The 25,940-nt window shown below is 46.7% G+C and overlaps 1 long non-coding RNA gene and 1 pseudogene across 1 annotated transcript; one reads left to right on the top strand and one right to left on the bottom strand.

Annotated features, from left to right (window-relative positions):
* Positions 1–1,965: 1,965 nt before the first annotated feature.
* Positions 1,966–16,342, bottom strand: LOC148220314 (uncharacterized). The gene is made up of 2 exons (XR_015799101.1): positions 15,973–16,342; positions 1,966–2,592 (listed from the first exon to the last, which is right to left on the bottom strand). It is a non-coding gene; the product is annotated as an uncharacterized LOC148220314 (long non-coding RNA).
* A 5,886-nt stretch (positions 16,343–22,228) lies between these two features.
* Positions 22,229–23,879, top strand: LOC148220313 (uncharacterized; annotated as a pseudogene).
* Positions 23,880–25,940: the final 2,061 nt, after the last annotated feature.

Below are 25,940 nucleotides of genomic sequence, written 5' to 3'. Positions count from 1 at the left end.
TTGAAGAGTTAAATGAAGAGCTGTGAGGATCTTCTCTAATCTTTTATCTGCAGCTTCTAGAAATTTCTCGAATTGTTATCCCAAGGTGCTTGCTTGCATCCTTGCCATATCGAGATCTCCCTTTTTCAAAGCTCTTCTTCTGATGTTATCCCAATCTTTAGACATTTCTTTCGAGGGTTTCTTTGTTTTCTTCTTTTGTGGCATGGCCCCTGTTCCTGAAAGAAATGGAACTAATTCTCTACTTGCAGTCTGTAAATTGCCTTTATGTTGTGTATTTGTGTCCTGAAAGGATGCTCCTTCTTCCAGCTTCAAAGCTGTATTCATGCCTTCACGTCCTCCTCTTTCTGTGAGGTAACCTGTATTTGACTTCTGAGATTGCAAATTTTAAGTATTTGGGGGGGCAGTAATAGAAACTGCCAGAGGTGGCGCTGCAGCAGAAGATTTGGCATAGTCTTGTCCACAAAATGGCGCTGGCGGAAGTACGTATGCATTGTTTACGGAAGTGAACAGGGCGCTGCCATTTTCTTGTACGGAAAACAGAGGCAGGGATCCGCCATCTTGTACGGCACCTGAGCACATGGCGCCGCCATTTTCTGACCCATAAAGGTTTGCAAACTCCGGCTCGGAATATGAACTGTCCCCTTCTCCCTCACTCATTTCCCGGGAACTTTGTTCTCCCTCTGAATATAATTCTCCCTGCTGGTTTTCCTCTGCCACTGTCTGCAGGCTACCTGGAGACAAAGCCGTGCTTGAAACATTTAAAACTTGCATCGGATTTGTGACAATTGATAAAAGATTCGTGTTAATCACAAAAGCATTGGGGTTTGCATAAACCAGAATACTAAGCTCTGAAGTGAAGCATGGACACTAGATAAAGAAAATTATATGATTAAATAATTCTGTTTAAAATCACCTTGTTATGTTATATTATGTTGTATTATGTTACATTACATTATGCTATATTATGTTATGTTTTTCAAATAAGTTGTATCGGCTACCAACTTGCGAAATCAGACTTCCCAAAAAGCCCTTCCTGCCTTTGTCTGATCAATGCTGCCTATCTCAAGGACCAGACTTCCAGAACTTCTCTGGTGGTTGTCTACAAGGACCAGATGACTCTCTGTGACTGATTATCGCCCGGAGGCTTTGTCAATTTGTGTAAGGATGTTTATTCAACCACCACTGCTTACCTGGCAAAATTATGACAGCAAAAAAACCCAAAAATTATTGATTACAATGAGAACCCACAGTATAAGAAGAGACTGCAAACCAAGGTTCGGTGGAGCGTGGAGTGGGCGGTGACCCCTCGCGTTCCCCAGCGCGCTGCTTGCTCTTTCTATATCAAATAAAGCAATCCAAAATTTTGCTGAATATCGAGACTTTTGTCTCTCATTTATAACAGATTCACTCCAAAGCCTGCGGGCAGCGCCGCCGATGCAGAAGGCACTAGGACCGTCCCGCTTTCTCCCGGCAGATGATTAACGTTTTAGAAAGGGTAAAAAACGCTCTGCAGCAGCTGTGAGAGTGGAGTGAAAGAAACCTGCAGACACCAAGGTCAGTAAAGAAGGAGGGGGAGGAGGTGCTACAAGCAGTAGAACAGATTCCCCTGAAGCCTTGGCCAGCACCATGTCCATCTTCAGAGCCATCAGGGATTGGCTCTGCCAGACATGGTGGAAGCTTCTAGCAGCTTCTCACAGAAGCCACCTCTGTGACCCTCCCACTACCAAAAACCAGGCTGTGCAAAAGCAACACATGGGGGAATTGTCTTCTGGGGACGATGAGGGAATACACCTCCCTCTGCCTGCCTGAGATTGATGTGAATGGTTTTATAGTGCAGGCTCCCACGGTCTTTGCTCAGCCTTATGTAAGCTGTTTAATACTGTGTCCTGGTTTAGGGCAAATTTGGGAGATAACTTCCAAAGGGCCCTCCCCCAGCTGGTTCAGGAAACAAATTTCCTCAGAGCGAAGTGGAAAAAACCTGTTTATTCAACAGGCACAGCACTGCCCAGCACAAAAAAAAAAAAAAACAAACCAATACCGAACAACAAAACCTCTCACTGCTCTGAAGAGATGGCAAATTCACAGTCCCTCTCCTGTGGGTGGTAGCTCGTCTCAGTCTGTTCTCAGTCTCTCTGGCACTGGAAAATGCCGCTGCCCAGGCCAGGCCCCGGTGGGCCGCAGGTGCAAACTCCTGGTGCTCCCCCGGGTCCCCAGTCCAGAGCAGGTTCAAATAATTCCAGGAAAAAAAGGAAAAAAAATTTCCGGGGAACTTCTCTGCTTCAGTTAGTCAGAAACTAACTAAAAGCAAAGGAGAGCTCTCTCTGCTGTCCACCACGGTGACACAGTCCAGGAGGACAAGACGATGGAACTCCTATCTCTGTGTTTTGAAAACAATTGCCTTAGACGTTCCACTGCTTCTCCTCCCCCCTCCTTCACTCTCAAATCCAGCCTTAAATGTACAAAACTTATTTCTGGGCTAAACAGACAAATGGGGATACAATTCAACATGACAAAGTCACTCCAGGACATACTGTTAATAATATTAGCTAATACTCTTGGTCCATTATGGAGTTCGTGGAATCTGGTGTCATCCTGGTGTAAGAGAAAACAAACTTTAGGTGAGGAAGCATTAAAATGCACCCTGAGGCAACCAATTCCTAGGTAGCAGCTTCTTAGATCCATTTGGGCAGGTTCCTAGGGTGGTTATCACCTCCCATTACGTGGGACTTAACCCCTGAACAAGTAACCAACCCTGGCAAACTAACGCGTCACCTGATAAAAGGGTACCTTGCTTACCCCAACGAAAACCAGCAGCTTCTCACCCTGCACTGGGGCCTGGCCTATGCCTATTAACGCACAGTTCAATACTCTCAGAAGATTGTAGTTGAGGCAACAACCCAAACTGCGTTTGAGTATACTAAGGCTAAGACAGGGACTCAAACCTTTTATGATCTGGTTATTAAAATTTTTAGGGAAATGCCTCTGCCTGAATTAAGGTGCAAATGAGACCATATGCCAAAGTCAATAGTATGGATTTTATTTAACAGTAAATATGAGGTAGAGAGATAGAAAGAAATAGAAAAAGGGGAGGGGGGTAAGGAAGAGAGAGTGACAATTAGATTAAGTAAAAAGTATCACCACTCCATGAATCCCGATGGTGTCCCATTCATTCTACTCTGGTCTTCTTGGTGGTGAGGGTTGCGCAAAACATAGAGTTTGGAGGATTAATACACATTCAGGCCAGGTGAGAATGCCTAGGTACCACCCCGGGAATTTTAACACTTGCAACAGACTCTGGATCTGTTGCATCACTTAGCATCATGAACAGTCCTCTGGTGCAAGGCCTCAGAAATGACTCTGGGGGACTATCTTGGTTTAAAAGACATCTGCTAAGGAAGGCGGGAACCTTCCTGGAATGGAAATATGACCCCCTTCCCTCCAAATTATTATTACTTTCAAATTATAGGGATTTCAGGAAAAGATATGGGATAAGGAATAACAGTTCTTTACTGGAGTATATATATATAACTAGACAAACAAACAAAACCAGGAACCCAATAACAACCTTCTTGCCCGTCAAGAACTTTCCCCTCTGGTGTAGTTATAGTCACAGCCGGAAGAGGGCGCTGTTTGCTCCCAGTGAGGCAGGGTAGGTGCCATGATTTCCCCGCAGCTGCAGGAGGCGCTATGGCGCGAGCTCAGCAGCCTCTCCACATGGCAATGGTGGCTCGGGCGATGGGAGAGAGAAGATGGCTCCTCTTGTAAAACTCACGGGGAGCAGCTGGTTTCAGTGCCACTCGGGGTGGCGAAGTGAACTGTAGAAGTAGCGTCGGAGCAGCAGGCTGGAACAGCAGAAGCGAGCATACCCGGAGTGGCAAACAAAGTGTAGAAAAAACCCAGAAGTGGTGGCAGGAGCAGCGGGGAACCGAGGCGGGTGTCGAGATAAGTGTAGCAAAAACCCCCTGAAGCAGCGGGAGACAACAACGGGGGCTGGGCGGCCCGGGAGGAGAGAGAAGGTGGTGGTGGGGGAGGGTGTGTTGTTTCGGGTTTTCCCCTGGCTCTCACGTGTCCCGTGTGATGTCTTGGTGATGGCACCGGCAGCCAGGCTCCCGCAAGCAGCCAGGAGGTACTCCCTCCGGAGAGGGTGGGGGTCCCGGGTTTCTTCTGAGGCACCCAAGCAGATGGTGAGGTCCGGTGTTGAAAGGTCCCAGTTCAATGGCCGCTCTTGCGAGCAGAAGCTCATCCATGGTAAGGAGAAGCAGTGAACGACAAAACTCCGCAGTAGCAGTGAATCCTCCGGGCAGCAGCAGTCCAAAACCAAAACGACAACTGTCTCCCCTCCGATCGCCGATGGAGAGAGAGGGCGGAGCACAACTCCTAACCTCCAGCCAAGTCTCAGTCAGTCCCCCCCCACCTCTCGTGGTATGCGAGCTCACTCCCCAGCTAAGAGACTGCAGCAAACTGCACCCCTTCCCCCCTCCTCCCCATCCCAGCCACATCTTTTGTCTCTTAAGTACGGTCATTCATTATCTCTTAGGCAACAAATGGGAGAAAATTTTCCTGAGAGAAAGAAAAAAAGAAGGAAAAATCCTAACCTTCAACAGGGACACTTCGAGAGTCTTAGATGGTTTATGACATCTTCTCAGCTGCCTCTCACGTGAATGTCCCATGTCTATGTGTCCTTCCCGAGTGGGGTATTTTACAACTGAGCCAGTTTTTGTAAGGGAAGATGGGTATTCATTGCCTCTTGTCCCGGTTTGAGACAAAATTTGTGAGGAAACTTTCCAAAGGGGTCTCCTCTAAAAAAGCAGATTCTAGCAGCACCTCCTCCAACCGGTTTGGGAGAAAGATCTTCTTGGAGAAAATGGAAAAAACCCCCTGTTTATTTAACAAGCAAAGTGTTATAAATGACAATGTAGTTGTTGGCTTTTGCTACTATGTATTAGCTTTTGCAAATTATTAATCACAACGATTTTGATGTAGTACAGTTTGTAATCACTTTTTAACTGTTTTTGATATAGTATAATTTGTCAGCTTTTGTGGTCAATGCCCTGACCATGTGTAGCCTATATATATATATATATATAAGTGTGATAAACATATATTGTTTGAGGCTTTTGCAAAATATTGTTAACTTTTGCAGAATACTTTGTAACTGACAATAGTGAGAATAACTTAGACAAGTTTGTGGAAATAGCTAAAACTGTCTGTATGATTAGATAACATTGAAGGAACCACACAGATAACATCAAAAGAAAGTATGTGAAAGACTTCTGTCACTCACTCTGCGGCTATCAATAATTTCCCGTTTCTCATTGTGAGGAACTGGTATACACGTTGTGAGGAAATCGCATATACATTAGGAGGAAATAACATACATGACTCCCAAAAATCAAATCTAAACTATTGCACAAGGGGTCAGGGGTTGAACAATGCTGAAGAATTCCCAGAACATGTAAAAGAACTCAAATGAATGTTTGAATATGTATAATCTTCATAAATATGCATTTGAGCAGTGCAATGAAAAAGTATATGAAGGTGTTTTCGGTAATTGACGTGCTTTTGGCAGTTTGCCAAGCATCCCAGCACCATGTACTGTCCCTTTTATCCCTTACTACACTTTGAAAAATTTTAAAGAGTGAGCCTTGTTTCTCACAAAGTATTCACAAACATGAGAAAATGAATAATATTAAACAATGTAATCTCTCATTGCTCTAAAGAGATGGCAAATTCAGAGAGTCCTTCTGTAGTTCAGAGTCTTTTTGTGGGTATGTTTTGGTCACGGTCCGTCTCTCCAGGGCTAGGGCCTGGCGTCCAGGCTCGGCATACAGCTTGGAGGAGGGGGCCTGGGTGATTGTCTTGGTGTCCCGAATTGGAGAAAAACTGAACAGTTCCAGAAAAAGCCACCGTCCCAGGAAAAACTTTCTTGACTCAGCTCGCAGACAAGAAACTAGCTTAAAAAGCAAAGGAAAGCTGTCTTCCTTCTATACACTGAGAGGAATGTTGAATTTGTCTTTACAAATGAGCTGTGGATCTGCTTGTAGATAAGGCTAGCACTGAGAGATAAAAGAAACAATGGGATGGATTCCACTGAATGATGAATGGAAAAAGATATTTGCCTTTACAAACAAACTGTAGGGCTGCTGATAAATGAAATTGGATATCGAAAGATGAAAGAAGCAACGGGGGGGGGGGTGAAACTATGAATTCTGTAAGAATTAAAAATTAAAAGGGAGGGTTATACATTAGAGGTGAATTTCAGGTATCAGGCATTTCGGGAAGTCTGTGCCTCTCAAGTACCTCAGCCAATGGGGAAAGAGAGAGGGAAATGCGGCCGGGAAAATAGGATAAAAAGGAGGCTGCGTCCTCCAAAAGTTTGAGAGATCCCAGGAGAATGTCCCATGGCCTCTCCCTTTATTCGAATAAAGCAAAAAGGACTCCTCTGTCTCCTTTTTGGACATAAACCTCTAGTGTTTGTGGATTAATTTTCCTGACAACATGCTGTAGACAACACATGGAGAGGAAGGAACTGACAGAATGAGAGGACACAGTCTCAAGCTGCGCCAACGGAAATATAGGTTGGATATTAGGAAAAAATTTTTCACGGAAAGAATAATAAAGTACAGAATGGTCTGCCTGGGGAGGTGGTGGAGTCACCATCCCTGCATGTGTAGACTGAATGTGTGTCCTAGGGTGACGTTATGGTGCTTGTATCCCCAATCGTGTGTTCTCTTTGTGCTTGGTATTATATTCTGTGCTTTCAGGACTGACTCTGAAAGTGAAGCTTTGTTTTGTCTAGTTATCAGCCGGCTCACCTCCCCCATGGTCTGTGTTTAGGAGAGGCTAGGCTTGCTTGCTTGCTCGCTTGCTTGCTTGCTTTCGCTCCTACTTTTTGCTTTTGCTTATTAGTTCGTTGAGCTAGGCAGTCCAGTTTTTTCCCTGGACTGTTTTTTTTTTCTCTCCCTTTCCTGAATACCATCTGAACCTCTTCCAGACAGGGACCTGGGAAACACCAAGAAACACCGGGAGTCTGCATTTTGTGACCTGCAGCAGTCATCCCCAGTGCCGGAGACCGATAACTGGGCGACCACTTGCAGGAGAGACTTTGTGAGTTTGTCATCCTTTCAGAGCAGTGAAAGAGTTTTTTGTCATCTGGTGTTGTTCATTTTTTTTTGTGCTGGGGAGTGTTTTGCTTGTTAAATAAACAGGGTTTTTTTCCACTTCTCTCTGAGGAAATTCTTCCCGAACCCAGTGGTGGGGGGAGGAGTCGTGGGGGTTTGCTTTCTGGGGGCTCCTTCTGGAGGTTTTCCGCCAAATTTGCCCTAAAGCAGGACAGATATTTTGGCGCCCAACTCGTGGCTCGAGAAAGTGGAAAAAACCCTGTTGTAATAATATTTTGGTTCCAATTACTTTGTGTTGGTATAGAGTAGTTACTGGCTATGTTGTTTGAATACATAATGTCTCTTGGGGTGGAGGCCTGCATGTGTTTCTGGTCCCTAGGGTTTTTTGAGGTCTTAATACCTCTATGGTCCCTATGTTTATTTTCTTATCCAGAAATAGCTCCAGTATTGTCCCTAATACGTAGTTTCTTCAGCAGAGGGGCACTGACCAGAATATCCATTGGGCTGGGCTTGGTTGTAATGGCTTGCAGGTTTATAAAGGTGCTGGAGTCTGTTCCAGGAATGTATGGTTCATGATTATGGTTGTGCACCCAGTTGGTTAGAGGAGAAAAAGGGGATGAGGCTTTTCAGCCTTTGTTTTCCTTCTTCTCCTCTGAATTTGTTACATCCTTATTAGAGAATGTTCAGTGTCCCCTGAATGTTAAAGAGACCATCTTTCTGGTGTTTAATCTGGTAAGCTTTCTCCATACAGTCTGCAGTTTCTCTAGAATGAGAGCTGAGATTTATAGAGGGGCTGATGAGACCTCTGACCCAGGAGTAGAGCCAGGCGTGAGAAATCCTGAGTGGTGTGGGAAATGGGAGGATATGGGCCAAATCTTAAAGGAATTTTCTGACCCTATAGCCTGGGACTTTCCATGTGAACAAATTCAGAACCCAGCTGAGGTGGCAAAGTACCTCAAAGAGAAGCGCCATGATAATTCTAAGGAGGAAAAGATCATTGCAGTGAGCTGAGCCCTGGCATATGCTTATTGTACCCTGCTAGATACTGTAGGGCAGCACTACTAGCACGAGAAGTGGAAAGTGCACGGACAAGACTGATCGACCAGTGGATGACGATGATGATGATGCAGGAGAAGGACCCTCAATGCCTCCTGGCATAAAACCAGGAGTCAAAGCAACTGGTACAAGATCAGAGGCCAATATTGAGTCCTTTTCCCTAAAGGACCTCCATGGCCTAAGAAAGGATTACACCCGACGACCTGATGAGTCTATAATTAGTTGGTTGGTCCGTCTCTGGGATGCTGCAGGCGAGGCTACAATTCTGGACGGCACTGAAACCAGTCATTTGGGATCCCTGTCACATGATCCTGTCATCAACCAAGGAATGATGACGGGGGCTAACCCTCACAGCCTCTGGGCATGGGTCCTGGACAGTGTAGCACAAAGATACCTGTGTGCAGACGATCTTTATATGCAGCAGACCCAGTGGAAGACGATAGAACAAGGGATCCAACGCCTGAGAGAAATGGCAGTGGCAGAGATTATCTTCTCAGATGACATAACAACTAGGAATCCGGACTTGGTACCGTGTACATCTGTGATGTGGCAAAAACTTGTACAGATTGGGCCACATGAATATGCTTCTGCTTTAGCAATAATGAAGCAGGATGAGAGGGATGAGACCGTGCTCAATATGGCGAAGAAGCTCTGAGCATATGCAGATGCCGTGCATGGCCCATCACATGCTAGAATCGCATCAGTGGAAAAACGTCTGCAGAAATCAGAAGACAAGATAGAGGAGAATCATAAGAGACTCAGGGAGGAGATTAAAGAGGACCTTCTCCAAATCTCGGCAGTACAAATTAGAGGCCCTGGTATCCAACACAGACATTCCCCCGATGGAGAGAGAAGGTACACCCCACGAGCTGAGCTGTGGTTCTTCCTGCGTGATTGTGGAGAAAACATGAGGAAATTGGGCAGAAAATCTACTGCTGCTCTGGCCCAACGGGTGTGTGAATTGAAGGAAGGCAAGACTCAAAGAGGAATTCCACCAAAAGGAGAGCAGCTCCAGTTGCCCATAGCCAAACTGCCAAGTATGATGATGACATGTCCAATCCCCTTGAAGGAACCTCTAAGACATATGCCCAAGGAAAGAAGGATAAACAGGCTTAGAGGGGCTCTGCCTCTAGCCAGGGAGAGGCGAGGGAAAATCGTGATTTCTGGACTGTGTGGATTCGTTGGCCTGGCACATTGGAACCACAAAAGTATAAAGCTTTGGTTGATACTGGTGCCCAATGCACATTAGTCCCATCAAGATATGCGGGGGCAGAATCTGTCTCTATCACTGGCATGACAGGTGGATGACAGGACATTACCTTGGTAGAAGCTGATGTGATCCTGACTGGAAATAAATGGAAAAAACATCCTATTGTGACTGGCCCAGAGGCCCCATGCATTTAGGGCATAGATTACCTCTGAAGTGGGTATTTTAAAGACCTAAAGGGACTCAGGTGTGCATTTGGGATAGCAGCTGCAGTGACAGAGGGCATCCAGCAATTGAACACCTTGCCTGGACTGTCCAAGAATCCAACTACAGTAGGACTTCTGAAGGGAGAAGATCAAAAGGTACCAATTGCCACTTCAGCAGTGCACCGCCAAGAGTACAGAAAACTCGAGATGCTGTGATTCCCATCCATAAGATGATTCGAGAGCTGAAGAGCCAAGGGGTGGTCAGCAAAACCCACTCACCCTTCAACAGCCCCATTTGGCCCATGCGTAAATCTGAAGGAGAATGGAGATTGACTGTGGACTATCGGGCATTGAATGAAGTGACTCCACCACTGAGCGCTGCCGTGCCGGACATGCTGGAACTCCAGTATGAGCTGGAGTCCAAGGCAGCAAAGTGGTACGCCACTATCGATATTGCAAATGCATTTTTCTCCATTCCTCTGGCAGCAGAATGCAGGCCTCAGTTTGCTTTCACATGGAGGGGAGTGCAGTACACCTGGAATCGACTGCCCCAGGGGTGGAAGCACAGTCCTACCATCTACCATGGACTGATCCAGACTACACTAGAAAAGGGTGAGGCTCCAGAACATCTGCAGTACATTGATGATATCATTTTGTGGGGGAACACAGCAGCAGAAGTGTTTGAGAAAGGAGAGAAAATCATCCGAATCCTCCTGGAAGCTGGCTTTGCCATCAAGAAGAGTAAAGTTAAGGGACCTGCTCGAGAGATCGAGTTCCTGGCAGTGAAGTGGCAAGATGGACGGCGTCAGATTCCTACTGATATCATCAACAAAATCACAGCTATGTCCCCACCAATCAACAAGAAGGAAACACAAGCTTTCTTAGGCGCCATAGGTTTTTGAAGAATACACATTCCTGAGTACAGTCAGATCGTGAGCCCTCTTTACCTGGTTACCTGCAAGAAGAACGATTTCCATTGGGGCCCTGAGCAGCAACAAGCCTTTGCCCAGATAAAGCAGGAAATTGCTCATGCAGTAGCCCTTGGCCCAGTCAGGATGGGACCAGATGTGAAGAACGTACTCTACTCTGCAGCCGGGAGCCATGGTTTGTCCTGGAGCCTTTGGCAGAAGGTGCCTGGTGAGACTCCAGGCCGACCATTAGGATTTTGGAGTAGGAGCTACAGAGGGTCTGAAGCTAACTACACCCCAACAGAGAAAGAAATTTTAGCAGCCTACGAAGGAGTCCAAGCCGCCTCAGAGGTGACTGGTACAGAAGCACAACTCTTCCTGGCACCCTGACTACCGGTGCTGGGGTGGATGTTCAGAGGAAAGGTTCCCTCCACCCACCATGCCACCAGTGCTACATGGAGCAAGTGGATTGCCCTCATCACACAGCACGCCCAGATTGGAAAACTGAATTGGACTGGGATTTTGGAAGTAATTACAAATTGGCCCGAAGGTGTAAGTTTTGGTGTCACAGATGAGGAACAAGAAACAGTGACATGGGCTGAAGAAGTTCCGCCATACAACCAACTGCCAGCAGAGGAAACACGTTATGCTCTATTCACCAACGGTTCCTGTCGCATCGTAGGGATGAATCGGAGGTGGAAAGCAGCTGTATGGAGCCCCACACAACGGGTTGCAGAAGCCACTGAAAGAGAGGGTGGATCCAGTCAACTTGCTGAACTCAAAGTGGTTCAACTGGCCCTAGACACTGCAGAAAGAGAGAAGTGGCCAAAGCTTTATCTCTACACTGATTCATGGATGGTAGCCAATGCTCTGTGGGGATGGCTGGAGAGATGGAAAGAGGCTAACTGGCAGCATAGAGGAAAAGCAGTTTGGGCTGTTGAAGAGTGGAAAGACATCGCTACCCGGTTAGAGAAACTACCTGTGAAGTTTCGCCATGTAGATGCCCATGTCCCCAGAAGTAGAGCTAATGAAGAGCAGCAAAACAATCAGCAGGTAGATCAGGCTGCAAAGATAGGGGTGTCGAAGATAGACCTTGATTGGGAACACAAGGGAGAGTTGTTCCTAGCATGACGGGCCCATGATGCCTCAGGCCACCAGGGTAGAGATGCCACCTATAAGTGGGCACGAGACCGAGGGGTGGATCTAACCATGGACAGTATTTCTCAGGTTATCCATGACTGTGAGATGTGTGCTGCCATCAAACAGGCCAAGCAGGTGAAGCCCCTATGGTATGGTGGCAGTGGCCCAAATACAAGTATGGACAGGCCTGGCAGATTGATTACATCACACTACCCCCAGACACTCCAAGGCGAGCTCTACATGCTCACCATGGTAGAAGCCACCACGGGATGGTTGGAAACCTACCCTGTGTCTCATGCTATAGCCCATAACACCATCCTGGGCCTTGAAAAGCAGGTCCTCTGGAGGCATGGTACACCTGAGAGGATTGAGTCAGACAATGGGACTCATTTCAAGAATAGCCTGATCAACACCTGGGCTAGAGAAGACGGCATTGAGTGGGTGTATCATATCCCCTACCATGCACTAGCTGCAGGGAAAGTTGAACGGTGCAATGGCCTGCTTAAAACCACCTTGAAGGCACTGGGTGGGGGAACTTTCAAAAACTGGGAGCAGCATTTAGCAAAGGCCACCTGGTTAGTTAACACCCCAGGTTCCACCAACCGAGCAGGTCCTGCCCAGTCTGAGTCCCTGAATATAGCAGATGGAGATAAAGTCTCAGTGGCACATGTCAGAGGTTTGTTAGGGAAGACAGTGTGGATCAATTCTGCTTCGAGTACAGACAAAGCCATTCGTGGGATTGTCTTTGCTCAAGGACCAGGTTGTACATGGTGGATAATGCAGAGAGATGGAACAACACGATGTGTACCTCAGGGAGATCTGATTGTGGGGTGAGACTCCTATGCAAATATCATTGTTTGCTGGATGTTACTACCATTGTACATTAGATCACACAGACATGAGACAGAAGGAAATGTGTAAGTGTCGAAGATCTGAGCAAGTGAGATGGAAGGAAATGTGTCTGAGTAAGTGAAAGATGGAAGTTTTTACTTGATGAAGTTTTTACATTATGTTTAGTATGTTCACGATATGGAGATAAGGGGTGGAATGTCCTAGGGTGACGTTATGGTGCTTGTATCCCCAATTGTGTGTTCTGTTTATGCTTGGTAATATGTTCTGTGCTTTCAGGACTGACTCTGAAAGTGAAGCTTTGTTTTGTCTTGTTATCAGCCGGCTCACCTCTCCCATGGTCTGTGTTTAGGAGAGGCTAGGCTTTGCTTGCTTGCTTGCTCGCTTGCTTGCTTGCTTTCGCTCCTACTTTTTGCTTTTGCTTATTAGTTCATTGAGCTAGGCAGTCCAATTTTTTCCATGGACTGTTTTTTTTTCTCTCCCTTTCCTGAATACCATCTGAAACTGTTCCAGACAGGGACCTGGGAAACACCAAGAAACACCGGGAGTCTGCATTTTGTGACCTGCAGCAGTCATCCCCAGTGCCGGAGACCGATAACTGGGCGACCACTTGCAGGAGAGACTTTGTGAGTTTGTCATCCTTTCAGAGCGGTGAAAGAGTTTTTGTCATCTGGTGTTGTTCAATTTTTTTGTGCTAGGGAGTGTTTTGCTTGTTAAATACACAGGGTTTTTTTCCACTTACTGCACTCCCCTAAATTTGCCTTAAACCAGGACAATGTGGCACTCGGTGCCATGGTCTAGTTGAGGCATTGGGGCATGGGTTGGACTCGATGTGTGGAGGGAGCAGAAAATACTCATAAAGAAGAAAGTCTCCTTGCATCCTCAGAACAAGCTCCTTGGAAAACCATAGCTTTGAGATAAGAAATGGCTTGTGAAATGACGAATACAGAAAGGAATCCAGTTCCCCCCTCCTTGGTATACCCTCTTATCTATCTTCAGTATTAGTGGTTCATTCTCTTTTAGTATCCATAGGCCAGCTTTGAATGTAAAATCCCTCAGAGATTGGTTAGAATGTAGAATCCCTTTGGTCATTGGTGCAAACTGTAAAACCCTCAAAAGATATAAAAACCCCTGTAAAACAGTAGCCGTTGGTATATGCTAGATAGGATGCCTTCATAGAATAAACTATGGATTTGTGCCTTTCTACATATCCTGGTTTCTTTTCCCCGCTGGTCTGAGAGCTCACCGGGAGCCAAAATTCTATCTGGGCAAGGCTCGGGAATTTGCTCCGTCGCTGAGGGCTGCAGAAGCAGTCTCAGGGATTCCAAAGTGACCCCAAAACCCCAGCCAGTGACAAGTGACACCCAAACAGAAGTGGACTCTGCCCACTCTCTGCAAACGGCATCAAAAATTGATTGTCTCCGTCTTCAAGTGTCACAAAATTCGACAGTTAAGTCTCTGTTCTAAAAGACTTAACTGCACGGAATTGACTTCAACAACCATGAGACCCCTCCCCGCTCAGGACTGAAGTTGACCAGCATCTGATGAGCAACTTTAACGACCCGTCAAAGATAAGCTTGGTGAGTATAATCAGCTTTCCTTCCCCTAGGGTCTTGTTTTGGGTTTGCCTTTTTTCTTTTGTTTTCTCTTTTTCTGCTGGTTCGGCTAGGGGTCGCTATGGGAAATCCTTTTTCTAAAATTATTCTTTCCCATAGTCTTGGGGGGTTGAATTGTTCCCTTTGCTTTCTGTGGAATTTCTCCCATTGTTATGCTAAGTAGTTGTGGCTACGCCTTCAAACGATAGATAATGTTCTCTCGTAGGGGGGTGGGGAGAGGGGGAGGGGGGGAAACCGGAAAAAGGAAAGGTGGGACGGGGTCGGGAGCGCGCTGGACTCTCTCTCGTCTGGCTCGTGGAGGAAGAGGACGCCCCGTGCTCGGATCTGGCATCTCCTCTGCTACCCCAGCGCTGAGATCCACACTCCCTGCCGTTGGACATCGCTCTGCTGCTCTCCCACCTCACCCTACTACCTCCGGACACTCTGCCCAGCACCACGACCGACACCGTGAGGGGGAGTCACTTTCCCCATCCCTCTCACCCCTGGGCCGCTGCCGCCATCACCCAGCCCTCTTTAACTGCGCGGGACCTGCCCTGCCCCCACAGCACCAGTAACTGAGCGCAGGGAGAGAGGGCCTGTGGCCAAAAGGAACTGGAACTGAGTTATACTGTTCTGTTCTGTTGTCAATTTTTATAGCTGTTGTTGTTTCTGCTGTTTTGCCTTGTTAGATATCAGTAAAGAACTGTTATTCTTATCCCCACATCTCCTGCCTGAAGGCCTCTGATTGAAACTAAAATAATTAAAAGGGAGGGGGTTGCATTCTGCATCTCAGGAAAGGGGCTCTTGCCTTTCTTTAGCAAGTACCTGTCTTTCAAACCAAGACACATAGCTAAAGAGATCTTTATAATATAATAAAACAAACTTTGTCCACTGATAATTTCTCTTTTTCAAAACGCTCTTGTTCTAAAACCGTCCTGAAAAGACTTATAAAATGGATTTCTACTCACTTTTCCAACTTTAATAACCAAACTATCCTTTTGGATTCTTTCTGGGACACTGTTGGCACGAAAATTTATGAATGCCAAGCAAATGCTGATTTTTCTGTGATCTCTTTTATTCCTCTTCTTCAACATATCATTAGAGCAAGACGAAAACTACAAAAAAATACTGTCCCTACCCTCTCCCCACTTTCTTCCCTCCTTATCCCCTCGGACAATACCCAAATCCCACCACACACCCTCCCCGATCCTCCAAAATCCCCTGTTTCCACTGCCTCGGCTTCTGCGCCCCTTGTTTCGCCCCCTCCTTCCCTTACAGCGGTGCCCCCAGTCACAACCCACACCCCAGTCCCCATTGCTAATCCTATCCCTGCCCCCCCCACTCCCTACCCCTAAAAGTCCTGTGTCCATGGAAACCAACATTCCTACCGACCCCCAAGGTCACACACACACAGATACCTCTCCAACTTTTCTCCCTGCTCCACCCCTAAACCAATACCCGCCTTCCCAAACCCCATATGCATTCCCAACCCCCCCCCATCCACCTCAACATGCAGACCCCCCGTTTCCAACCCCATAACAAAGCTGCAACCCAGCACAGGCACCCCCCATCCTACACAAACTCACCTCCCTGCAACTGCCTGCGTACCCCATTGCCTCCAGTAACCCAGCCACGGAAAGTCTGCCCATCCCCCCCCCCCAGACACCGACACCCTCACAAAATACACACTCCTTTGTTCACATAAGCGCCGACTCCCCTAACCTTGAAAATCCTCCCCCCTCCCCCTTCTGTACTCCGAGATTGTCCGTCCGCGCCTCATCCACCCCCTCCCCCCTTCGGTATCCCACCTCCTCGCGGGCCTCCTGTTATCTCCTTCTCCCCAGCACCACCCCTTCCCCCAACAACTGATAAGGTAACTATAGAAACTACCTTTGTTCCAAATCCCGACCTTCACACAGCGAGTTTTCAACACCCCCAAGCTGTCACTCACCCGCCCACCTCTATAGCCCAGCCCCCCTCAGTTCACACAGCTCCAAACCCCGCTCCCACCTCGATTCCCCCCCCGAAACCCCGTTCCCTTGGCAACCGCCCTTCACCCCTCTCTGTCCCATCCCCCATGCCATTCATAGTCTGTTTCCCTTAACTTTGATACTCCTCAAGTTACACAAACAAATCTCAACACCTCGCCACACAACTCGGGGTTTTCCCACAATGGCTCGTACCCTAATGCTGTCCCAGGATGCCTCCTCCAGCCCCCAGCCCCCGAGGTCTCCCCTGTCCCCGTTTCTGTCCCCGGAAATGTTTTACCGCCTTCCCTTCATGCTTCCTCGGTCCCTGAAGGTCCCTCTGCTCCTTCTCCTGTCCCAGTTCCATCCACGAATCCAGCCGTGCACCCAACAAACATCCCCGCTTTTCCCAAAAACCCTATTTCCCCCGAAAACATGGTCCCAATGCACACCCATCCCCCGAAACCCGTCCTGTGCCTTCCTAATGACTCCCCCTGCGCGGCAGCCCCACAATTACCCATCACCCAGCACGTCTCGGATTTCAACTGCACTTCCTGTGCAGCTGGCACAACTGCGACTGCTGCGCCAGCGCCACCTTGTGGCCAAATCATGCAATGCATCCACACACATCCTTTTACACGTTCAGATTCCTCCCCCCCAGCCCTCCTCCTCCAACCTTCCCCCCCCCGTTCTAAAAAGCGTCGTGCCCGAAACAGACGCCACTCTTCCTCTGAATACAGCAGCAGTGATTCCACTGCCTCTGATTCAGAAGAACCAGATATATGGGCCACTGCAAAGCTGCAAGCAACCCAAGATAGGCAATTAGCCCAAAGAATCTCTGCCTTTCCTGTGATTTATAAACGAGGCCACAGAGGAGGATCCTCAAACACATCAGAATGGCAATCGATTGACATGAAACAAGTAACAGAATTGGCAAAAATTGCAAAAGAACACGGCAGATCAGCACACATTTTTGAAACATTTTTAGAGGCTCTTTTTGCTTCTTTTGTGATGGTTCCCCATGATCTCAAAAATTTAGCTACTTGCCTTCTGTTGCTGGCCGAATTTATGTAATGGGAAAGGCTTTGGAAAAAACAATTAAAATAATATCTGATAAGTATTCAAAAGACCCCAATCAACAGAATTTTCCTGTTGAACAACTTGCTGGTGAAAACCAATTTTCTAAACCCTCAGAACAAGCTAACTCTATTCCTGAAGAAACACTGCAAGACATTGCTAATGCAGCAAAAACTTCATTCCTTCTTACCCCCGACGACTCTATTCCTAGCTTGCATTTTTCCAATATCAAGCAGGGAATAGACGAGACTTTTATAAAATTTGTAGACAGGCTCAAGGATGCTCTTGAAAAACAAATTGAGAGCACGGAAGAGCACAAGGAAATTTTAAGAAAACCTCCTTTAAGCAATGCAAATGAACAATGCAAAACCATTTTAAGAGCTTTACTTATAGACACTGATCCCACCATCGAGCAGATGGTGGAAAGCTGCACACGCCACATGTCCACTGAAAACACAGTGGCCAAAGCAGTTGCCAAGGGCATTGCTGATGGAGTCTCTGGAGCCTTTGCAGCGATGGTCTCCTAAGACAATGCTTGTTGTTTCTACTGCGGGGAACTTGGACATTTTATAAAAAACTGGCCAAACAAAGCACCCACCCAAAACCCCCACAACAACTACCACAAACACCAAAGGCAACAAATACAACAACAGCAGCAAAAAAACTTCCAACACAACCCCGTTTCTTCTCCAGGCGCAGACAACAAACCAAAAGCTGCCTTCCACCCAGCCCCAATGATGACAAGCAAGGAACATCAAACCCCATTGTCCTCGAAAATTCCAAACCACATCAAGCAGACCCAACACTTGGAGAGATTTCGATAGGAACCCGCTGCCAAGTGGTGACTGTTTTGTCTTTACATATTACAGATGAAAAATTTTATCGTATCCCTACAGGAAAGTATGGACTACAAGATGGTCCTCGGGGCATTTTAACCCTCGGTGACAGTTTCCATGGTCCACCACGAATTTCTGTTTTACCTGAAATACAAACTGTAGCACCTGGAAAAGAAATCTTTGTCCAGTTGTGATGCACGGACATTCCCTTTTTTCTTCCACAGAAAACACCTATTGCACAAGCCTTCCTGCTTCCAAAAAATCACATGGAGCGGATCCCTCTCAACCCTATAATAATGTGGACACAAATTATGGGTCCAAACAAACCCATCCTCGAGTGCAGTCTTTTCTGCTACGGGGAAAAAATTCAGAAACCAGGAATGATAGACACTGGCGCTGACGTCACCGTCATTGCCCGCTCGGAATGGCCACCACATTGGCAACTTCAACCTGTAGCAGGCATGCTGTCTGGAATTGGGGGAGTTGCCGTTTCCATGAGAAGCAGATGCAACGTCATCATCGAAGGGCCTGAAGGTAAACTGGCAACCATCCGACCATTCATGGTAAGAGCCCCAATCACCCTATGGGGCAGAGATGCCCTAACCCAATGGGGGGCTTCTCTCCGAGTTCAAAGTTGGGATTTTTGATGTGGCCATTGATGCGCGCACTGTCCTGCCGACTCCTTGTCTCACCTGGAAGAGTGATGAACCCCAATGGCGGGCACAGTTGCCCCTTTCAAAGGTCAAACTGCGTGCATTGCAAGCCCTCGTTGAAGAACAGCTGGCAAAAGGCCACATTGTTGAGTCCAACAGTCCATGGAATTCCCCAGTTTTCCTCCTGAAAAAGCCAGGAACAAACAGTGGAGACTTCTCCATGACCTTCGCAAAATCAGTGACATCATTGCAGACATGGGCCCTCTCCAGCCTGGACTGCCCTCCCCATCGATGCTGCTTCGAGACTGGACACTTATGGTCATTGACATCAAAGATTGTTTTTTCAGCATCCCATTGCATCCCCAAGACGCACCACGGTTCGCCTTCTCTGTCCCCTCTCTCAACAGAGAAGCTCCTCTCAAAAGATACCACTGGCTCTTCCTTCTCCAAGGACTCAAAAACTCCCCAATGATATGCCAATGGCACGTGGCACACATCCTTTCTCCTGTTGAAGAACAATTCCCATAAGCAATCATTCATCACTACATGGACGACATCCTAGTTTGTGCATCAGAAAAGGCCTACTTAGAAAAAGCTGTCAAAACAACCATTCAGACCATAGAAAAAGCAAGAATTGAAATCCGTGAGGACAAAGTACAGTACACCAGCCCCTGGAAATACCTAGGACTTTTAATCTGAATGAGGTCCATTGTACCCCAGCAGCTCTCCATTTGAGAAGACCCAAAGACCTTAAGAGACCTACACAGCCTGTGTGGATCCATCAACTGGATTCGCCCCCTTCTGGGACTCACAACAGAAGACCTCGCCCCTCTGTTCAACCTCCTCTGTGGCAATGAGGACCTGGACTCCCCACGCACACTCACCCCAGAAGCCCGACAATCCATCACCAAAGTTCAGGAAGCCCTGTCTTCACGTCAAGCACAGAGTTTTGAGCCAAATCTGCCTTTCCAGTTTGTCATTTTAGGAAAGGCCCCTCATTTCTATGGACTGATTTTTCAATGGGACCCTCAACTCACAGACCCCTTGTTGATCCTTGAATGGATTTTCACAAGCAATCAGCCCACAAAGACAATTACCACATTTCAGGAAATCATGGCACATTTGATAAACAAGGCCAGAACCCGCCTCAGCTCTCTTTCAGGGTGTGAGTTCGCATGCATTTACCTGCCCCTGACAATGGGAGTTTTGGAAAATCTGCTCCAAACCAATGAAAACCTTCAATTTGCTCTAGATAGCTACACAGGCCAAATTTCTATTCACATACCAAAACACAAACTTTTTAATCAAAATGCAACCTTCAATCTGGTCCCAAAACTCGTTCAAAGCAGAGCACCTCTCAAAGGTCTAACTGCTTTTACAGATGGCTCAGGTTCCTCTCACAAGTCTGTCATGACTTGGAAAAAACCCAAAACTGACGAATGGAAATCTGATGTCCAAATTGTGGAGGAATCTCCACAAACTGCAGAATTGGCAGCTATTGTTAGAGCCTTTGAGAAATTCAAAGACAAACCCTTAGTCACAGATTCTGCTTACGTAGATGGTATAGCTATGAGAGCAGAACATGCTTTCCTCAAAGAAATCTCCAATCCAAAATTATACCAATTGATTTCTTCACTAATAACCCTCATTTCCAACAGAAAACAGAAAATTACCCTACCATATCATGCATGTTAGGTCACACACCGACCTCCCAGGTTGTATTATAGAGGGAAACAGGAAAGCGGACGCACTGGCCATGCCAGTCGAGACTGCAAACATCCCCAACATTTTTGCTCAAGCGAAGCTGTCACATTCATTTTTCCACCAAAATGCACCTGCCCTCATGAGAATGTTTAAAATTCCGAAATGCCAAGCAAAAGTCATTGTGGCAACATGCCCCAAATGTCAAAACTACCAAGTACCTTCTATGAGCACGGGAGTCAATCCCAGAGGCCTGAACAGCTGCCAGCTGTGGCAGTCTGATGTCACCCATTTCCCACCTTTTGGAAAGTCTAAGTATGTGCATGTGTCCTTTGACCTGTTTTCTGGAGCAGTTTTTGCATCAGCTCATGCAGGAGAAACAGCCACTCACGTTATTAAGCATTTTTTCCTAGCATTTGCCACTCTGGGAATTCCAAAAAAAATGAAAACTGATAATGGACCAGCCTACATCTCTCACAAATTTCAAGAGTTCCTCAGTGAATGGGGAATTGAACACATTCAGATCATTCCTGGAAATTCCACAGGACAGTCCATCGCAGAGAGAACTCATCAGAACATCAAAAGAGTCCTTCACCAGCAGCGAAGAGACACGGAAATTTTATCCAGTGCAAAGACTCTGCAAAGCTCTCTACATCATCGACTTCCTAAATGGAACCGAGTCAGAACCAGACCCTCTAATACTCCGACACTTTGTGAACTCAACCCAAGCAAAGCTCATTGAGAAAGCACCAGTGCTGGTGAAAGACCCTGAAACACATCAGGTCTCTGGACCTTTCCAATTAATTACCTGGGGAAGGGGGTACACTTGCGTCTCCCTGCCATCTGGACCAAGATGGTTCCCAGGAAAAAGCATAAAACCATACCTAGGCACAGTGAAACCTACCCCAACAGACAACAACAAAAGCTCCCCAGAGTGAAATACAAGACCTCCTCAAAACCAAACCAGCTGTCCTGGGGTACAATGCAAAAATGTGTATTCTATCACCATCTGTTAAAATGTAGGAGGGGTGGTGATCCTTATCTCTGTGGGAGATATCCTCTGCTGATGTGCCATCTGATAAAGTCAGGGGGATGATCATCGTTATCTTTTCACAACCCATCCTTCCTCCAGAAGATATATTCCGTTAATGGGCCATTAAGTCCTATTGTGTGACTGATAAGATTACATCATCCCATTGGGAGATGCCCCAGCCAGGGGCAGGAGCCAAGCCTTTCCTACCTAGATAAAAAACTGGGGTTTGGGACACAAAAGCAGACCTTTCCACTGGATCCCGGAGGAAAGTCGGACCTTTTCTACATCATCGCTGGATCTTCGGAGGAAAACTGCACCTTCTACAGGAGCACTGCTTCAACAGAACCACATCTGTCATCCAAGAGGACTGCAGCCACCATTTATAAGGACTGCTACCAACACCCTGACTGACAGGGTGTCAGGTTGTATTTCTGACTGTGTCGGTGGTTGTTTCTTTTATATTATTGCATATATTTTATTTTTTCTCTTTTCTCCTATTAAATTGTATTACTGACTTGGAGTCTCGCACTGGTTTTACTTTCAAACCAACACACCAGCACTGATTGGAGAAGAAGATGCCACCGAACACCTGCACATCAAAGAAAAGATCATCCTGTCACAAGACAGTAGACGAAACAAAAAACTAAGCAGCACTCTGCTGCTTCAGGCAAATCATAAGCCAGACATAGTCTGGCCATAGAGTGACCTTTAGTTAGATGTTACTACCTCTACTAAAACACCCTAGTATTAGTCCCCCCCCCAATGATTTTACTATAACCCCTAATCCTGTATTCACTTCCCTATCCTTAAAAAAAAAAAAAAAGGGGGGGGGTGAAGGGACAAAGGAAGGAGATGAAGGAGAAAACCCTTACACTCTCTCCCCCCATCATAAAAATAACTGTCTTTACTTATATTCCTTATCAGAAGGCCCATCCTTGTCCAAAGATGAAAATTTTCTCCGTTGATGCTGTCCTCACTGCTGCCTGGATCCTCTTCACCGTGCCGCATGCCTTCAGCTGGATCAGTCCACAACCCAAACACAATGTCTGGGTGACTTTAGCAAAGACATTAAAACAAGATAACATGTGCCTGTCTATGGGCAAGCTTGATAACCCACTTTCCACATGTTTGGTAGGAATTCCCTTTGTAGCAGACGAATGGCCCGTCCAGAACTCAGAGCTCCTCCGCACCACTGGTAAGCGACCAAATCCAGTTGACACTTGGGACCATTGGACAAAAATACTGCCAAATGCCCCCGAGGAACCCCAAGAATTAGATTTGCTGGGGTCCTCCAAAGCAACATACTGTGTCAAATTTTATTACAGAAGTCCAAAGCAAAATTGGCCTGGATTGAGTCAAATTCGAAACATATACAGAAAAGACATCACCCATCAACAAAGCCTACAATTATCCAGACTGGTGCAGTTACACCACTCATGCTCTCTCTGAATCCTCCATCCACCCCAAAATGTTACCTCATGGAATGTTTCTTATCTCTGGTGATCAGGTTTGGGCTGGAATCCCCTCTCGCCTTCAGGGGGGACCCTGTAGCCTTGGCAAGCTTTCTACTCTCACCCCCAACATTACCTTATTACATAATTGGAAAAAGAAGAGTGAATCAAAATGTGAAAAAAGATCTTACACTGAATTTGATGAAAGTTGTGACCCTAAATTGTACAATTGGAACAAACCCACAAGAGTTGCTGTCTCCCTGTTCTGACCATGGGTGGCTGCAGCAAAAGCCCTTGGTGAAATTACTTATTTGGGATGTTGGCTCAGTAAGCAAGCCAATCTTACATCTGCTGCTTTGAGTGATCTTTTAAAGGATGAATAAACCACGAGACACGCATCCCTGCAAAACCGAGCTGCAATCAACTTCCTGCTGCTCACCCACGGACATGGCTGTGAAGACTTTGAGGGGATGTGCTGCTTCAAGCTCTCATCACGTTCAACATCCATTCAGGCAAGCATCCAGAAGCTGAAGGACCTCGTGAAGGATTTGAAAGTAGAAACCACCCCAGACTGGCTCAACAACCTTTTTGGACAATGGGGACTGACAGGGTGGGCCGCATCTCTGGTTAAGGGACTTTTATGGATTTTAATCGTAATTGTGATTGTATTAGTTATGTTTGCATGCTTTGTTCAATGTTTTAAGAAAGTTGCTGGAAGTGCCTTTTTAGTAAATACAGAGAGAGGAGTTGTGGAGGGAGCAGAAAACATTCATAAAGAAGAAAGTCTCCCTGCATCCTCAGAACAAGCTCCTTGGAAAACCATAGCTTTGAGATAAGAAATGGCTTATGAAATGACGAATACAGAAAGGAATCCAATTCCCCCCCTTGATAGACCCTCTTATCTATCTTCAGTATTAGTGGTTCATTCTCTTTTAGTATCCATAGGCCAGCTTTGAATGTAAAATCCCTCAGAGATTGGTTAGAATGTAGAATCCCTTTGGTCATTGGTGCAAACTGTAAAACCCTCAAAAGATATAAAAACCCCTGTAAAACAGTAGCTGTTGGTATATGCTAGATAGGATGCCTTCATAGAATAAACTATGGATTTGTGCCTTTCTACATATCCTGGTTTCTTTTCCCCGCTGGTCTGAGAGCTCACCGGGAGCCAAAATTCTATCTGGGCAAGGCTCGGGAGCGTGCTCCGTCACTGAGGGCTGCAGAATGCAGTCTCAGGGATCCCAAAGGGACCCCAAAAACCCAGCCAGTGACATCGATGATCTTGGAGGTCTCTCCCAACCCAGTCATTCTGTGTGATTCTGTGTGAATCTGGGAGAGGAAGTGAGCTGTGTACACACAAACTGCGTACCACCGCTTTCCCCCCCTTCCCCTGCTTTGCTCTCGGATCTAATCTTAAAGGCACAGAACTCAATATCCAGCATAAGCAGATGGTGGGAGATACAGTACAGCATCATAAAGTCACCCTAGGACACCTCTGATCAGAGGCTATGCCAGACACTCAAAAATTCTCCTCCTCCCCACTTGGTTGGTGGTAAGTGTGTGCAAACCTGACCTCAGCAAATGAGTCTGTGGGCTATGGCCTCCCCCACCCCAAACCCAGTCAGAGTTGATTTTCAGGACAGCTTCTGGGTTTGGCTTTCAAGTGAATACATCCTTCTCCCTCAGCCTTGTTGCCTTGTTTACTTCTCCCTGCAACTGAGATAACTGGACAATATTGTCACCTTTATCAACTTCCTTAGGTGGCCTAACTCACAGCCCAAAGTTCCCCTCAGGAGGGATATTCAAGGAGGGGTGGGCTTTGGTGGTTGCAGCTTCTTTATACAGTTTTGCCATAATGTGCAAAAAGTCCTTCAAAACAATGTTTGTGCCATTAACCATAACATTTCAGTCTCTCACAAAACCACAGCAACTACACTAATTGCCCCAATAGTGAAAAAGAAAAAAATGGACAAGATGAGTTACAGTTCTATATCATCGATCTATCTGTTAAGGGCAAAAGGATTTTAGCCCATGAACTGGCAGAACTCATTGAGAGGAGTTTGAAGGGGGAAGAGGATGCAACTGGGCTCTCCAGAAGCAAGCCCAAGAGTGGTAAGCCAGAGTCAGGGGTTGTTGAGGGTTGTTTTTTGGTGTTTTTTACTTGTTGCCTGTGGAATTTTTCCCACTGACTTGCTAAAGAAGCACTGATGGCTAGGTACTTGAGACTGGAGAGGGGGAACCCCTCTGTTTTTTTGGGAATTTCTCTCGGAGGGAGAGGGACACCGCAAGATTACAAGCAGGTAAAAGGAGAGCGGGGAGTGGGGGCAGTTGTTCTCTCTCGCTTGATCTTGGCTTCGGAGGAAGAGGGTTGCTGCTACCACTGCTGTAGCCCAGCCGGGAGCTGCCACTTCTTCTGCTGCTAGACCCCGCACCCCTGCCCTGCCAGGACGCCCTGCCACTTCAGCTTGCTGTTTTCCGAGAGTCCTGCTGGAGCACCGGGACCGACAATGCCCCAGGGTTCGTGAAGCAAAGCCTCTCTCTTCCATCCCTTCCCATCTCAGACACAGCCGCCATCACCGCGTGCTCCCCCAGCTTGTGCCACAGCACCCCCTGCAGCCGCGTGGGAATCATCGCACCTGCCCTGTCCACCGGGAGCCTGCCAGCGCTACCTGCCGGCTGTGATGGTAACTGCACCAAAGGGGAAAGTGCCTGCGGCTGAGAGGACTTACTGGGTCCCTAGTTCTGTTTGTTATTAATTCCATAGTTGTTGTTTTTTTGTTTGCCTTCTTATACATACTAGTAAAGAACAGTTATTCCTATCCCTTTATCTTTGCCGGACAGCCCCTCAATTTCAAAATTGTAATAATTCGGAGGGAGGGCTGAATCGTTAAAAAAAACCCATTATAATCACGGACAAAGACCCTCTAACTAATTAAAGTTAGAAAGTGGTATGTTTATTCACCAGTGGGCAGCACGGGAGTCACCTCCAAAAGGTGTGACCACCCCGAACAAGGTTCTTTGCCATCTATTTATGCCCCAAGATCTTACATACAATACATATGCATAACCCCAACACCTCCCATCCCCACCCCATATTAAAATGAGCTCATTAGTCCTTTACACGCTCGCAGTTCTTCTCTTGA

The sequence above is a fragment of the Sturnus vulgaris genome, chromosome W, assembly GCF_052056855.1.
Source record: "Sturnus vulgaris isolate bStuVul1 chromosome W, bStuVul1.hap1, whole genome shotgun sequence".
In the NCBI taxonomy this organism is placed as follows: Eukaryota; Metazoa; Chordata; class Aves; order Passeriformes; family Sturnidae; genus Sturnus; species Sturnus vulgaris.
The sequence above is the reverse complement of the archived record's forward strand: the minus strand, read 5'-3'. Positions and strand labels throughout refer to the sequence as shown.